Here is a 14,267-nt window from a genome sequence, read left to right as displayed (position 1 = left end):
TGTTTGTTAGTCTGCATTCAGCTTAATGACGTACTTACAAATGTTTGAGGTTTTTACGAGCAATTATAAGTCTTGTCAAAACGACTTGATCTCTGAATGGCTGTGCTAGATTTTTCTCAAAGGCATTGTTCTTGATGATTACATTGTTCCTGTATAGTGTTGAAAGTGTTAATTATTTTTAGTTTAGATTAGAGTAACTCTAAAAAAAAATCTTTAATGAGAATATTCTACAATGTAATTAAAAGTATATTCGCTTACATAACCAGAGATACCATGCATTTTATTGTTACGCTTTAAATGTCTATTGTTACATTTTAAAAGTCCTAAAAATAATTTCTTCTTATTTGATGATCGACATCTGATAGCATGTGTTTCTGTATTGTGTATAATTGATCGAAGAAACACTCATAGATTTAATTTTTAATTAACAATTAAAAAAATTTAATTAACATAGGAATATTCTTTAATACAATTAAAAAAATTGTTTAACGAAATTAATTAATTTTATTAAAATTAATTCTTTAACGAAATTAAAATTTGAAAAAAAAGTGATTTTACAATGCGATTGAGATACATTTATATATTCCTTTATGCAATTAAAAGAAACACACATTTTCCTCATTAAGGATCCTATACTTCAACTATTTAGTATCCCAAATATTTTAATTTCTTTCATAAAATTATCCAATCAAAATAAAAAATAGATAATGACGAAACAATACTAAATATAAATAAAAATAATATCAATATTAACTATATTAAGATATTAAAATAAACTCTTGGAATTTATTTTCGTACAACATTAAAAAGCCAGAATTTAGTAACAAAAATCGATTTTCAGGAAAGAATTTCAAATAACAACACGTTGGCCCATAATTTCATTATTGTTCAGACAACAAACGTCCCGAAAATAATCTCTTACATCATTTCCTTGATCAAACAACATCCAGTAGCACGTTACATATTTTCGCCAATGTACAATCGACAAAAGATTACGGAATGAAACAACGTTCAGAGACGTTTCTGCTGGAATCCAAGCGCAGTAGGGAGCGCGTCATTGAATCGAATTCCCACTAGAATTCTGTCAGTCTGCATTATCAACTGGTCGTAGAGAATACGTGACTTGTGAGGATTTGGCAAACGATAATGCTTGTTACGTGCTCTCGTGGAACGGACTTCGCGTCCAGTCACTTCGGAACTTGGGCAAGGATATCAAGCGAGTCTCTTTCGTTTCCGTCTAATCGGTCAATACTTGAATTCATTTGTAAAATTTCGCGTCGGATGCGTTTACGGCAATACGCTGCGCGTGAAATTTTTCTCGCGTACGCTTCTTTACTCTTTTACACGTTTTCGTGTTGTGGGAACTGAGCGTAAATAACAGAGTGAAACAATGTACGTAGAAAAACAATCCGTGTTCGCGAAAGAAACAAAGATCGAACGTGATCTTGAGAATATTTGTGAACCAGGTTGTGAAGTAGCTGTGTAACTAACTCGTTGCAAACGGGATATTTCACGATGAAAGGTAAAGTTATTTTATTAAAACGCGATGAACATACTACCGTTTAGAAGCTCGACACACCCTGTTTAAATATTAAAATTTTTTAACCAAATTAGTGTGACAATAAGTGATTTTTAACGACACACGCTAATAAATAGTAGAACCTTTCGACTTAGTCAAAATTCTTTCTAACACTAGACTTTTCCAGCAAAAATGTTTAATATAAAAGTTTCGAGGGAGAAGTGTCACGAGCAACTGCTTTTCATTTATTAAACGTCCTCGCGTTATTTGAAAATCTTATTTGACGATCCTTTTTCAAATGGAAAAGTATATTTTTCCTTACGAACGTTTATTCTGTGATAAAAAGAAGAAGAAACTTCTGCACGAAACACTTTTTTTATAGGATTTCTTCTTAAAAAAATATTTGATGAAATAAAGGAGAGGAAATTAAGCGATGCGAACGAAACTTGTTATTTTTTCGTTATACAATGAATCACAATGGTATTGCACAATCGCAGAAGAAATTTTCAAGATGTTCTTCATCTTATGTTTGATCTCTACGATCTCTGAAAATAAGAATAGAATTTGGACAGAGATTGTATTATTGCCCAGCATGGAGAATGAAACATATTTCGAAAATCTCTTCTGGCAGCAAAATCTTTTCCAATTACTAACAATATTAATTTTGAACGTAATGACAGTTGTAAGTGTTAATTTAAAAATTTCCTCTTCAAATTCACGATTATCTATGTTATTTTCTTTTGACAAACAACTCCATGAAAGTAAGTTTATTGATTTTTGAGATGATTAAACATCGTGTTAATCGCATACTTGAATAATATTAATTGAGAATTTCGTACAAAATAGTTTATTTATGCAATAAAAAAATGACATTTTTTAAATAAATAATTGATATTCAATTCTGTTTTTTAAATAAATAATTGATATTCAATTAAAATCATTGGTTATAATTTGGTCTATATACAAATAGATAGAAGTTATTTAGATAACAAAATCTCTGTTACCATGTTATTTAAAAATTTATGATCATTGTTTCAAAATTTAATTTTGAACTCTTTTTCATTAAATACATATATTACAATATACATGTACATTTGAAACGTGTGACTCGCAAACACTGTGTGGCGTTGTATACAATAATAACTTGTTCCTCTTCAAGAAGTGTCGATACTTGAAACTTACTATTGCCTGACACTGAGTTTACGACATGCTTTGTATCTGTTCCGCCAGTAGTAAAGGGACATACCGTGCTAAATAGAAATGAAGTTGCTATGCTTGTACAGAGAACTATTGTTTCGATTGTAAATATGAAATTAAGGAGAGAAAAATATCTACGAACTCATGTTGTAATTAGTTCACATTGTATTTTTATTTTCATATCGCTATATCAGACTTTTACACTTTAATGAAAATATACTTCTTTGAAATTTTGTTCGAATAAATAATATTATTGAAGATCCCTAGCTATAAACGAACGTGTTTAATTACTAACTTACAAATTTTTAAAATATTTATGACGGTGACTTTAGAAAGTTTTTACATATTCGACGACAAATTGTCGATATTTTAAATTCCTATTAATTTTATATAATGAAATCGTACGACAAATTTTAAAAGATCGAAAAATTAAAGTTTCCTCTTTACAATGATCCTTTAAAATTTGTCGTATGATTGACTTTTCTCACAAAGTTAATAAGAGTTCAAAATATCGATAATTTTTCATCGAATATACCGAAACATTTTGAAACTATTGTAACTAAGGAAACGAATCCTAAATAGAAATTTATTTCATCTATTATGTATACTGTAATAAATACTTTATATGTTTCTGCATATTTTATGTAAAATTTTCTATAAAAAGATACTACTATAAAATAAGAAACTACAGTTTATTAATCGTTTGAATGCTTCGATTTTATCAAATTAAATTGTAAATTATCGAAAGTCTAACAGTTTAATGTTGAACGAAAAGCATGTGAAAAATTAAGAATGCATTCACTTTTAAACATATAATTTTTTAATATATAATATATTGTTTAATATTTTATCCTGTTTGAACCTTTAACAACTAAACCAATTTTGTTATTGATTACATGATTAATACTTCATTATAGCTTAAACACCCAAAGGGTTAATTACTATGCAATTTGTAATAATTCATTTCGCTAATTGTAGATCTCTAGTGCTTTCATATCTACATGAATGGTGGTATTATAAATGTCTCTATCGACTGAGCTCTACAATATTGATCATTAGCTAGATAATGATCAGCTCACTGATAACATAACATTTTCCAATTAATAACTGATACAGTTCACAAACTATAATAACGTATTAAATTACGTTCACAAGTCACTTGTTAGAGACATATCCAGACTGCTAACGTGATATTTTAGCAATACAAGCTTGATAAATTTAATAAACTACGAATTTAGTAATTTCAGTAAATGACGAACATCTGTAAATGCTTTCTAAAATTCTGAATATATGAAAATTCTATATATTGTGATATGTATTATATTATCTACTGAGGTGAGAGTACAATTTAGTCTCTAAGTCCTATTATCGGAATACCTCACTATCCGAACACTCTGTTATTCGAACGTTCTATTATAGGGACGACGTATAAATGTACATAACTTAATTTAAATTTAATAGTACCATTTACACAGAAGTTCAACGTCGTCAGAATGGAAACGGTATATTAACTCTATTAACGTGATTAAAGATTTTGTAAATATTGTAGTATATGTGACGCTGGTTAATATAAAAATATTTACACGGAAATATATTTAAAAAAAATGTAAAACATTAAAATTACATAGAAAATTCTTATATAATTCTATTATTATAATTCCTACTATATTTTAGATAGCTTATGCATGTTTGAATATTATGTAAATATTGTGTATCTTTACGTATATTCTCCACAAATGCATAAAATTTAGATGAATTATAAATATTGAAAATCATTTATTAATTATAATAATACTCGTAATAATATTATGAAGTAATATTACGAATAAATGAAATAAAAAATAATTAAGTAGCTTGAACGTAGTGAGACTGTGTCTTGAATATTAATAATCTTTAGTATAAAACTAAAGTTTTAGGAAGCATGCTTTTAGGAACTTATTCCAATCCCAACCTGTTATAGGAGAATTTAATAAGCTTTCTCAAATTAAAAAGTGAAACTGTACATAATATCGTACGTGCTTCTAATAATGAGGCTAAATATGAAAGTAATAACGATATTGACGTAGCTCAGCAGTTTGAAGTATTTCAGGCTTTTGAAAAACGGCTGAGGTAGTCCTCTTGTGTTGAGGAGGCATAAAATGGTTACCACTTTATTCAATTGAATCTGCTAACACAAATTGCGTGATTCAGTTGCAAGAAAAATTTTATTATAAACGTGAGTTTCGTTTAATTTTGTTATAACGGTGTTGCAAATCTCATTGAAAATTATATTATTTCAATTTAAATCATATTTTAATAACTTGAAAATTAAAAGAAACTTGAAAAGCAAGAACTTCAAGAAAGTTCTCGATTTCAAAGGTAAATACCATGATTGAAAATAACAAAACCAATTAATTTAATTATCTTTAAAATTACATTTATCTCGCGTGAACTGAAATAAACTGAGAAAAGACATGAAACTAGAACTTCAAGAAAACTTTTGATTCCAAAAGTGATGTAAGAAAAAATATACTATAACTGAAAATAATAAATACCATCAGTTCTAACAGCTATCGAAGAAAAATGCAAACATATGTAGATCTATAAGAAAATTCCAAGGCTACTCTGATGAACAAAAATACTGTGATTACAAGTAATAAAAATCGTCAGTAAATTTTACTATATTTAAAAAAAGAAACATTACCCTTTTTTGTGAAAACTGAGTGAAGAAAATTCTTAATTCCGAAGTTGGAGCAAAGATTGAAAATAAGAAACAAAGACCCTGAATCAAATTAACTATATATATAATTTAAAGAAATAAAAAATATATACATATATATATAATCCTATAATTATAATGTCAAACATTGGAAATCAGTGGTTTCCAATTCATTTTACTTCGCATATTCTTCCCGTCATATGTTAGAATGTCGTTTCTTAAAATGTAGAAATCTTTTGCATTCCAGATAAAATCTTCTATTTCAAGATATCGATGCTAAAAATCCAATGGTTTTATTTAAATGCATTTAATTCCAACGAAGGTCACAGTTAATGAGAAACCCGTGATTGTCTTTCTTTTTCGTGCGTAAGTGCGTACCACGATCGACTCGCAATACCTAAATATAGTATACGATAAAACCGTGATTACTCTCTCTTGAAATTCCTGTCTTGGGAATTACCCGCTGATTGGGAATCCCCGACTCAAAAGGAACACGCAAAAGTAGAAATTCAAGAAAATTCTCGATTCCAGAGCTAACGAAACTATCGTTCTCCAATCAAAAGTTCGATTAACAGCTGTTGCTGCGAATGAAACGCGAACGACCTGTTGAACTAACATTGAACGCAGAATATTTTCCATCCGGGCACAATATTGTTCAACGAACCGCAATGATTTCATTTTTGTTGAAATAGACAGGACTCTGTGGCCTCGGTGCAACGTGGCGCCAAAATGTTGAGAAGGCCGTTTGACTTTCAGCCGTTTAATCGAAAACTAGATGGCTACACTTACATCCGCATATCCTCGAAGTTCGTAGCAAGTGGCCAAGTCGAATTGCCCATCCGCCGGAATCTCTGATAAAACCGGAAGTTGCGTCACCTGCGCCATCACAGTTACTACTTTCGACCCTTGAAAAACCGCGGCGCAACCTCGGATCACTTCGAACGAAGTCAAATAATATTCTCGGTAAAGGGAGCTTTGCCGCGAGGTTGTTTGCTATTCAAAAGAATCTGTAACAATTTTTCAAGACAGGAATATGCGAGAGGTGTTACGAATGATGATGGAAAGATAAAACTGACAAATTAGAAATGCAGATGAAATTGAATTTCGTGGGATGTTGTTTATTTTCTTTTTTCTTTTTTATTGTGAAATATTGTGCAGGGATTAATAATTCTGATGTCAAGCGATTTTAAAAATTCGTTTTTCATTGTTGCATGATGTTTCTTAACGTAATCTACAAGAAAATCATCTAGAATAAAATTGATTAATCTACAATAAAAACAAGAAGAAATATTAAATATGTATTGAGACAAATATCGACTATCTGTACATCAGGCACAATTGCTTACAAACGTTTAATGAGAGTCTGGAAATTTTGAACGACGAGAATTGTTGAAAATTTCTAAATAATTTCAAAATAATCACCTTCCATGACATCGGTGTAACATGAAATTTATTACATTTGGAATTTCTTGAAGATTTTGCTTTGAATGAATTCTTCGTGTGTACTTTTGTATTATATATAGAAGTTATTTGCAATTATATACTTGTAGACAGTTAAACTTTTCGTTTCATTCATAGTGTTCCTTATAAATAGAAATCAAGGAATGTAAGATGATTAAGCTTTGAATTAATTCAGGTATTCAATATTCGTCTACAATTTTGTCACAAAACATTTACAAACTTCTTATCTTCACTTGTAGATTATGCTTCCACAATTTTCCCGGAAAAGTAAGAGACATCCAGTATGTATTATTGTTAGGAGAATGCGAGTCACTTATGTCATATCCCTATTACGAAGAATCCATCGTATTTTTGTCCATCTGTTTCCTTCTAATTCAGGGATTCCCCAAGAGGAGAATTTCACGGTTTCAAGAGGGGGATCATACGTTTTATATCGCATATTTTATATCCTCCGGTTGATGCTCCGTATTGTATTCGTTCAAATAATTCATACTATCTTCTCGATAAATTAATCTTTCTCGTGAAGTCACGTTGATAAGAAATTCAAAATATCTGGCTGTTTACTTGTAACAGTGTTCTGTATTTTTGCGATAAAGAGAAGCTTATAAACTAACGATTTGAGAAAGAGTGAATTTTCTTTTTTTTTCTTTTTTATATTTTCTCAGTTTTCTATAGTGGACACCTGGATATATTCTATTATATAAAATATAATATCGAATAAAGTAAATTTCTATTACTAATTTCTATTTCAAGATTTTAACTTTTAATTAATATCGATACATTTTTAAGATTTTTTGATTTCGCATTTGGAACGCAAAGAGTTCAATTATTAAATTAAATTATTACTTTAATTTATAAAAAAATCTGCCAAGGAGGGAAAATTTGCATTCAAACGTGCTGTTACTTCCAGACGAACGATCAGTTGATTATCCACCTTGTCTAACATCATATTCGTTCGAATTCAACAAACAATTCGCTAACTGCAAAATATATACAATTTGTTCTCAAATACGTAGCATGCAAATTATTTTAATTGAAAATAGCGCAGTGCACGTGTGATATAGAAATGCAAAATAGTAGAAGGGAATGGATGAATTCTAGCAGAATCCGATGGTGCATCTTCGTCTCTGTCCTAACAAGCAGAAGTTGAGTGGATGACCCAAATTCTGAAACAGCTCGTTCGTAATTAGCAATAAAAATGAGGAAAAAAACTAGAACGACTGCTAAGGGACAGGAAGCTTGGATGCAACAAGAAACAAGAACGAGATTCTTCTGCTGAGAATGCTAAACGAGCAATGAGTAGTGTTGTTTACGAGGGGAAAGTAGGGTAGTCCAAATAAGAAAATTTCAGAATACGTTAGCCAAACCTCGAAGTAACTGCACGTCAAATTATTAAAATATTTTTTCCGATTATCAGATTTCGTTGAATCGAGTATTTATATAGTTTATCATTGGATCATTACATATAAAATTTCAAATGTAATCAGTCACAAAGGTCTACGTACATTTGTGAATCTCACGTATTTAAAATCACACTGATTTATTTATTAATTAATGTTGCAGATAGTCTGAAAAAATTATATTTGTTAAATTAAATTTCCTTGATTGAAAAACAAGTAAATTGAAATAAAAGATCACGAAGTCTACCGTATCATTACATAATTAAAGTGTACAAAATGCATTATTGTTATTTTTATTATTACTATTATAATTATAATCAGAATTAGTTTCAATTTCACTTTACATATTGTGATTATGCACTATAGATTTTCATAAGATTGCGTTTTCGATTTACTTATATGTCCTTTGAAATAAATGTAAAGAACATTGTCAACGTATTAGAAATTATTGAATTTCAATGAATAAATCAATTAATTAACATTATTATTCTTATAAATTTTCATGTCGTTATTTTGATTAATTGTTAATATTTTAGAAATGATTCCATTTTAATTAACTAACTAAGATTCATCAAATGTTCAAGAACTTTTCTTCTTTACTTTAAGTATTCGAAATATAACAGTGTGTTTGTTTCTAACTGTACAGGTATAATAATTAAGAATTTCATAATTAAAGGTATGTATATATATATATATATATATATATATATATATATATATATGACTATTTTATTGTATTATATATAATAATTGTTTTAGTGTAAAAAAGTAGATCGAACGAAAGGGTAAAACGAACGATGAATCATCATTAAATTTCAGTGAATTTTTTATAAAACTTGAAACTTCGATCTAACGAAGTAGATGTTGCTCACAAGGTTACCGAAAAGCTGCATTAACCCTTTCTGGCTTCGTGGTTTCATTTTGAAACCACGTTTTCATAGTATTTTTCCACACGATCTATCAGTTTCTCTTTGAAACAAACCTGCGAAATCAATTTGTGAAAACCTTTAGTGTTAATATTCAATATTCGTTACACAGCGTTACATGCACTTGTATTAGTCTGCATTACTATTTTGTTTCTCAAAATATGTAACATGAATATATGGTGTGGAAATAGATAAAATATTTAAAATATAAATAAAATAGAATAAATATTTAAGCCGTTTACATCTGAATAACAATTTTTACTTAATACTTGCAACATTATTTTCTTGATTAATTGTTTCAATACTTATAAACATACGTCAAATTTCCTTGTAATTACATATTGACTCTCCCATTTTTCTAGTTCAATTATTTACCTTTTTAGCACCAAATTGCGGCAATAGTAAAAATTAATGTGAAAAAATGAATCAGAATAAAAGTAAAAATAAAATAAAAATAAAAATATCAACTCTTATTAACAATAAATAGACTAAATTCAATTGTGTACAAGATTCGCATGAATCCTACTCTCAACTGTAGATGTGTAATGTATCGTGATTTTATCTTAAGTAATTTTGTCCAATATAATGATGATTTCTTTTGGATTTTCACTTGTTACAATTATATTCAAAACTATAAATACATCTTCAAGTCACACATCTTCAAAAACAAAAAAAAAAAAATTATGCACTGAACACATCTAATTGTGATAAAATAATTAGAAAGCAATATAACTGTCAAGAAACTTGAAAATGAATGACGGCATATTTTCTTATTAACCCTCGAAAGTCCGAAGCTCGCAATCCCGTACCGGGGTCATTTCTAACTCACACGGATATAACCTTCATATACATATTTAGGTCGCCCAAGCGGCTCACCGATTACTGTACACAGAGCGACGGTCCAAAATTTGCCTAAATCGACATGGTAGAATGTGACACAGATATGTTAGTCAGATGATTTCCAAAGCATAGGACACAATAAAACATTGGATATCGGATCTATCCTAGTTAGTCAATGCTCGTATTGCTTATCAATACGTTAACATCTCGGTGAGGTCGGAACGAAAGTTGCGGGAAAAATAAGAAAGAAAGGATGACCGCGAAAGGGGATAGCCTAGATGGCAGAATAATGTTCATGCATCGACAACCTGTTTCCATGGAAAGCACACTTCGGAATAATGAAACGTTTTTACTGTCGTGAATGGATGTTCATCGCGAGAAGTCACGAAACGCGCGTACTACAGCCCCTTTGTAACCGAGTTATTTTATATTGGATTTCTCGCGATGGAGTTCTTCGGAATCACTGGAACCGAATTACAAAGGATACGCTAGACTACAAGAACCGAACTTTGTCTTTTCGCCCGAAGTTTCAGTTTCCTAACTTGACAGCCTGACAACGAAATTTGAAAAATCTACTTTAGTGCAATGCCATTAACAATAGTAACAACGAATGAAAGAAGAGTGGACAGAAGATATCCCTAATTTCGTTTCAAATTAAATAAACGTGTCTTTGTACAGAATGCGCTCACAGTGAATATACAAATACTAACTGTCTTACAATTAACTAAAACTAAACACACGCAAAACAACATAAAACTAAACGCACGAAACTTAAAACTAAATGCACGCAACATAAAGCTAAGACGCACGCATCCCACGATGTTCGTGCGAGATCCCTCGTCGTCCCAGATATTAACTATCCTATAAGTAACTAAAACTAAACGCACGCAACTTAAAGCTAAGATGCACGCATCCCACGATGCCCCTGCGAGATCCCTCGTCGTCCATCGGTGGCCCGCTGGGGGCCCAATAATTTACTTATCAACTAATTGTCCCTACAGTTCAGTTTAGACCGTGAAATAAAGAAAAGAAAGAAATTTTCACGATATAAACTGAACTGTAGGTTGCGTAGTTCTTAGCTTGATATCGTTTTACAAACATTAAAGGTTGTAAAACTTTAATGTTTGTAAAAAGATATTAATTACCAGGTCTCACCACGAGGAGGTGACTACGCACGAGACCCGCCCGGGCCCTAATCCCAACCACCCTCCATTACATTCAAGCAACTCGGCATTCAACTTAATGAATACCGAGTGTTTTATATTACTTGGCCCGGGGTTATGTAAAAAGGAGACAGACGTTCCGTAGTTCAATCTCAAGCTTAAATGTAAATCTTAACTCTAATACGCAAGTATGAGATTGAACTATAAAATTCTGTCTCCCAGACAACGATCGCGTTAATAGTAAGTTCATCTCCCGCACAATCACACAATACATACAGTATATAAAACAATACAATCATACATTACATACAATGCACATTTCGTACAATTCATACAATTCATACAATTCATATATATCATACAACTCATACAATTCATACAATTCATACATTTCATACAGTTCATACAATTCATACAATTCATACTATGCACACAATTCATACTCTGCACACAATTCATCCTATGCACACAATTCATACAATTCATACAATTCATATATATCATACAACTCATACAATTCACACAATTCATATATATCATACAACTCATACAATTCATATATATCATACAACTCATACAATTCATACAATTCATACAATTTATACTATGCACACAATTCATACTATGCACACAATGAACACAATACATACAATCATACAATGCACACAATAATTGTACAATAATTCGCATCCCTAACAACGGATTTTGTACCAAAGACACGTTTATTAAACTTTGAACGAAATAAGGGAAACGAAACTATTGACACGTTTCAATATCGTGCCTTGTAAGAGATATAACGCGAAATGAAACCGCGATTTGTCAACGTACCAACCAAATCGGGGTTCGAGCATTTAGAGAGGCAAGTAGTCTGTGCCCCAACGGCACAGTGGAGTTCTTCTGAACCAGTGAAGCCGAATTAGACAAGATCCAACCTTATCCTTTCGGACGAGGTTGCAGTTCCCCGACTTGACACACTGACAACGAAAGTTGGAAAATCTACTTTTAGTGCAGTGTCAGTAACAACAGTAACAACGAATGAAAGAAGAGCAGAGAGAAGATGTCCTAATTTCGTTTCAAATTAAATAAACGTGTCTTTGTACAGAATGCACTCACAGTGAATTTACATAAACTAAACGCACGCAACTTAAAGCTAAGACGCACGCATCCCACGATGTCCCTGCGATATCCCTCGTTGTCCCACGGTGCCCCGCTGGGGGGTCAAATAGTTTACTTATCAACTAGTTATACCTACACTTCAGTTTAGATCGTGAAATAGAAAATGAAAAGAAATTTTCACGATATAAACTGAACTGTAGGTTGCGTAGTTCTTAGCTTGATATCGTTTTACAAATATTAAAGTTTGTAACACTTTAGTATTTGTAAAGAGATATCAATTACCAGGTCTCACCACGAGGAGGTGACTACGCACGAGACCCGCCCGGGCCCTAATCCCAACCACCCTCCATTACATTCAAATAACTCGGCATTCTTAAGGAATACCGAGATTTTGTTCTACTTTGCCCGGGGTTACGAATAAAGGAGACAGACGTTCCACAGTTCAGTCTCAAGCTTAAGTCTAAATCTTAACTCTAAAGCACATGTATGAAATTGAACTATGGAATTCTGTCTTCCGAATAACGATCGCGTTAACAATCATACAATACATACAATCATACAATCATACATTACATACATTACATACGATCATACATTACATACATTGCATACAATCATACGTTACATACATTGCGTACAATCATACATCACATCCATCACATACAACCATAAATTGCACACATTACGTACAATCATACATCACATCCAATCCATCACATACAATCATAAATTGCACACATTACGTACAATCATACATTATATACGAATGCAAATCATACAATATGTCACAATCACTCGCAGCCTTTCATACCAACCACACACTCATCCAACATGAAAGTTACACAATAATTGTACAATAATTCGCAACTCTAACAGCGCATTCTGTACCAAAGACACGTTTATCGAACTTTGAACGAAATTAGGAGAACGAAACTATTAACACGCTTCAGAATCGTGTTTTGCAAGGGATATAACGCGAAATGAAACCGCGGTTTGTTACTGTCATTGCACTAGAGTAGAGTTTCCAATTTTCGCTGCCACTGTGCCAAATCAAGGTTCGAGCACTTAGAGGCAAGTAGCCTAGCGCTACCCCCAACGACACAGTGGGGTTCCGAAGAACCACTGGAGCCGTATTACAAAGGACGCTAGACTACAAGAACCTACCTCGTCCTTTCGGACGGGGTTGCAGTTCCCCAACTTGACACACTGACAACAAAAGTTGAAAACTTTACTCTAGTGCAATGACAGTAACAAAAGTAACTCTACTCTAGTGCAATGATAGTAACAAAAGAAACTCTACTCTAGTGCAATGATAGTAACAAAAGTAACTCTACTCTAGTGCAATGACAGTAACAAACGTATCTCTACTCTAATGCAATGACTGTAACAATAGTAACAACGAACGAAAAAAGAGAAGAGAGGAGGTGTCCCTAATTTCGTCTCAAGTTTAATAAACGTGCCTTTGTACAGAATGCGTTCACAATGAATTTACAAATACTAACTATCTTATAATTAACTAAAACTAAACGCACGCAACTTAAAACTAAGACGCACGCATCCCTCGATGTCCCTGCGATATCCCTCGTTGTCCCACGGTGCCCCGCTGGGGGGTCAAATAGTTTACTTATCAACTAGTTATACCTACACTTCAGTTTAGATCGTGAAATAGAAAATGAACAGAAATTTTCACGATCGAAACTGAACTGTAAGTTGCGCAGTTCTTAGCTTGATATTGTTTCACAAACATCAAAGTTTATCGTTNTTACAATTTAGCTTGATAACGTTTTACAAACTTTAATGTTTGTAAAACGATATCAATTACCAAGACCCACCACGTGGAGGTGACTACGCACGAGTCTCATTATAATATATTGTATATCAGTACTGTTTCATATATTTCTCATGCAGATTTCAACTTGTATCGAATTTAAGTAATTTGTTAGAAAG

The 14,267-nt window shown here is 31.7% G+C and overlaps 1 long non-coding RNA gene across 2 annotated transcripts in view; it reads left to right on the top strand.

The window, feature by feature from the left end:
- Positions 1-1,163: 1,163 nt before the first annotated feature.
- Positions 1,164-14,267, top strand: part of LOC122534021 — a 71,117-nt gene continuing 58,013 nt past the window's right edge. For both annotated transcript variants that reach the window (XR_006307821.1, XR_006307820.1), the window contains exon 1: positions 1,164-1,522. This is a non-coding gene — a long non-coding RNA (uncharacterized LOC122534021). The remainder of the gene's footprint in view (positions 1,523-14,267) is intronic.

The sequence above is a fragment of the Frieseomelitta varia genome, unplaced genomic scaffold (genome assembly GCF_011392965.1).
Source record: "Frieseomelitta varia isolate USP_RPSP 00005682 unplaced genomic scaffold, Fvar_1.2 scaffold_567, whole genome shotgun sequence".
Lineage (NCBI taxonomy): Eukaryota > Metazoa > Arthropoda > Insecta > Hymenoptera > Apidae > Frieseomelitta > Frieseomelitta varia.
The sequence above is the reverse complement of the archived record's forward strand: the minus strand, read 5'-3'. Positions and strand labels throughout refer to the sequence as shown.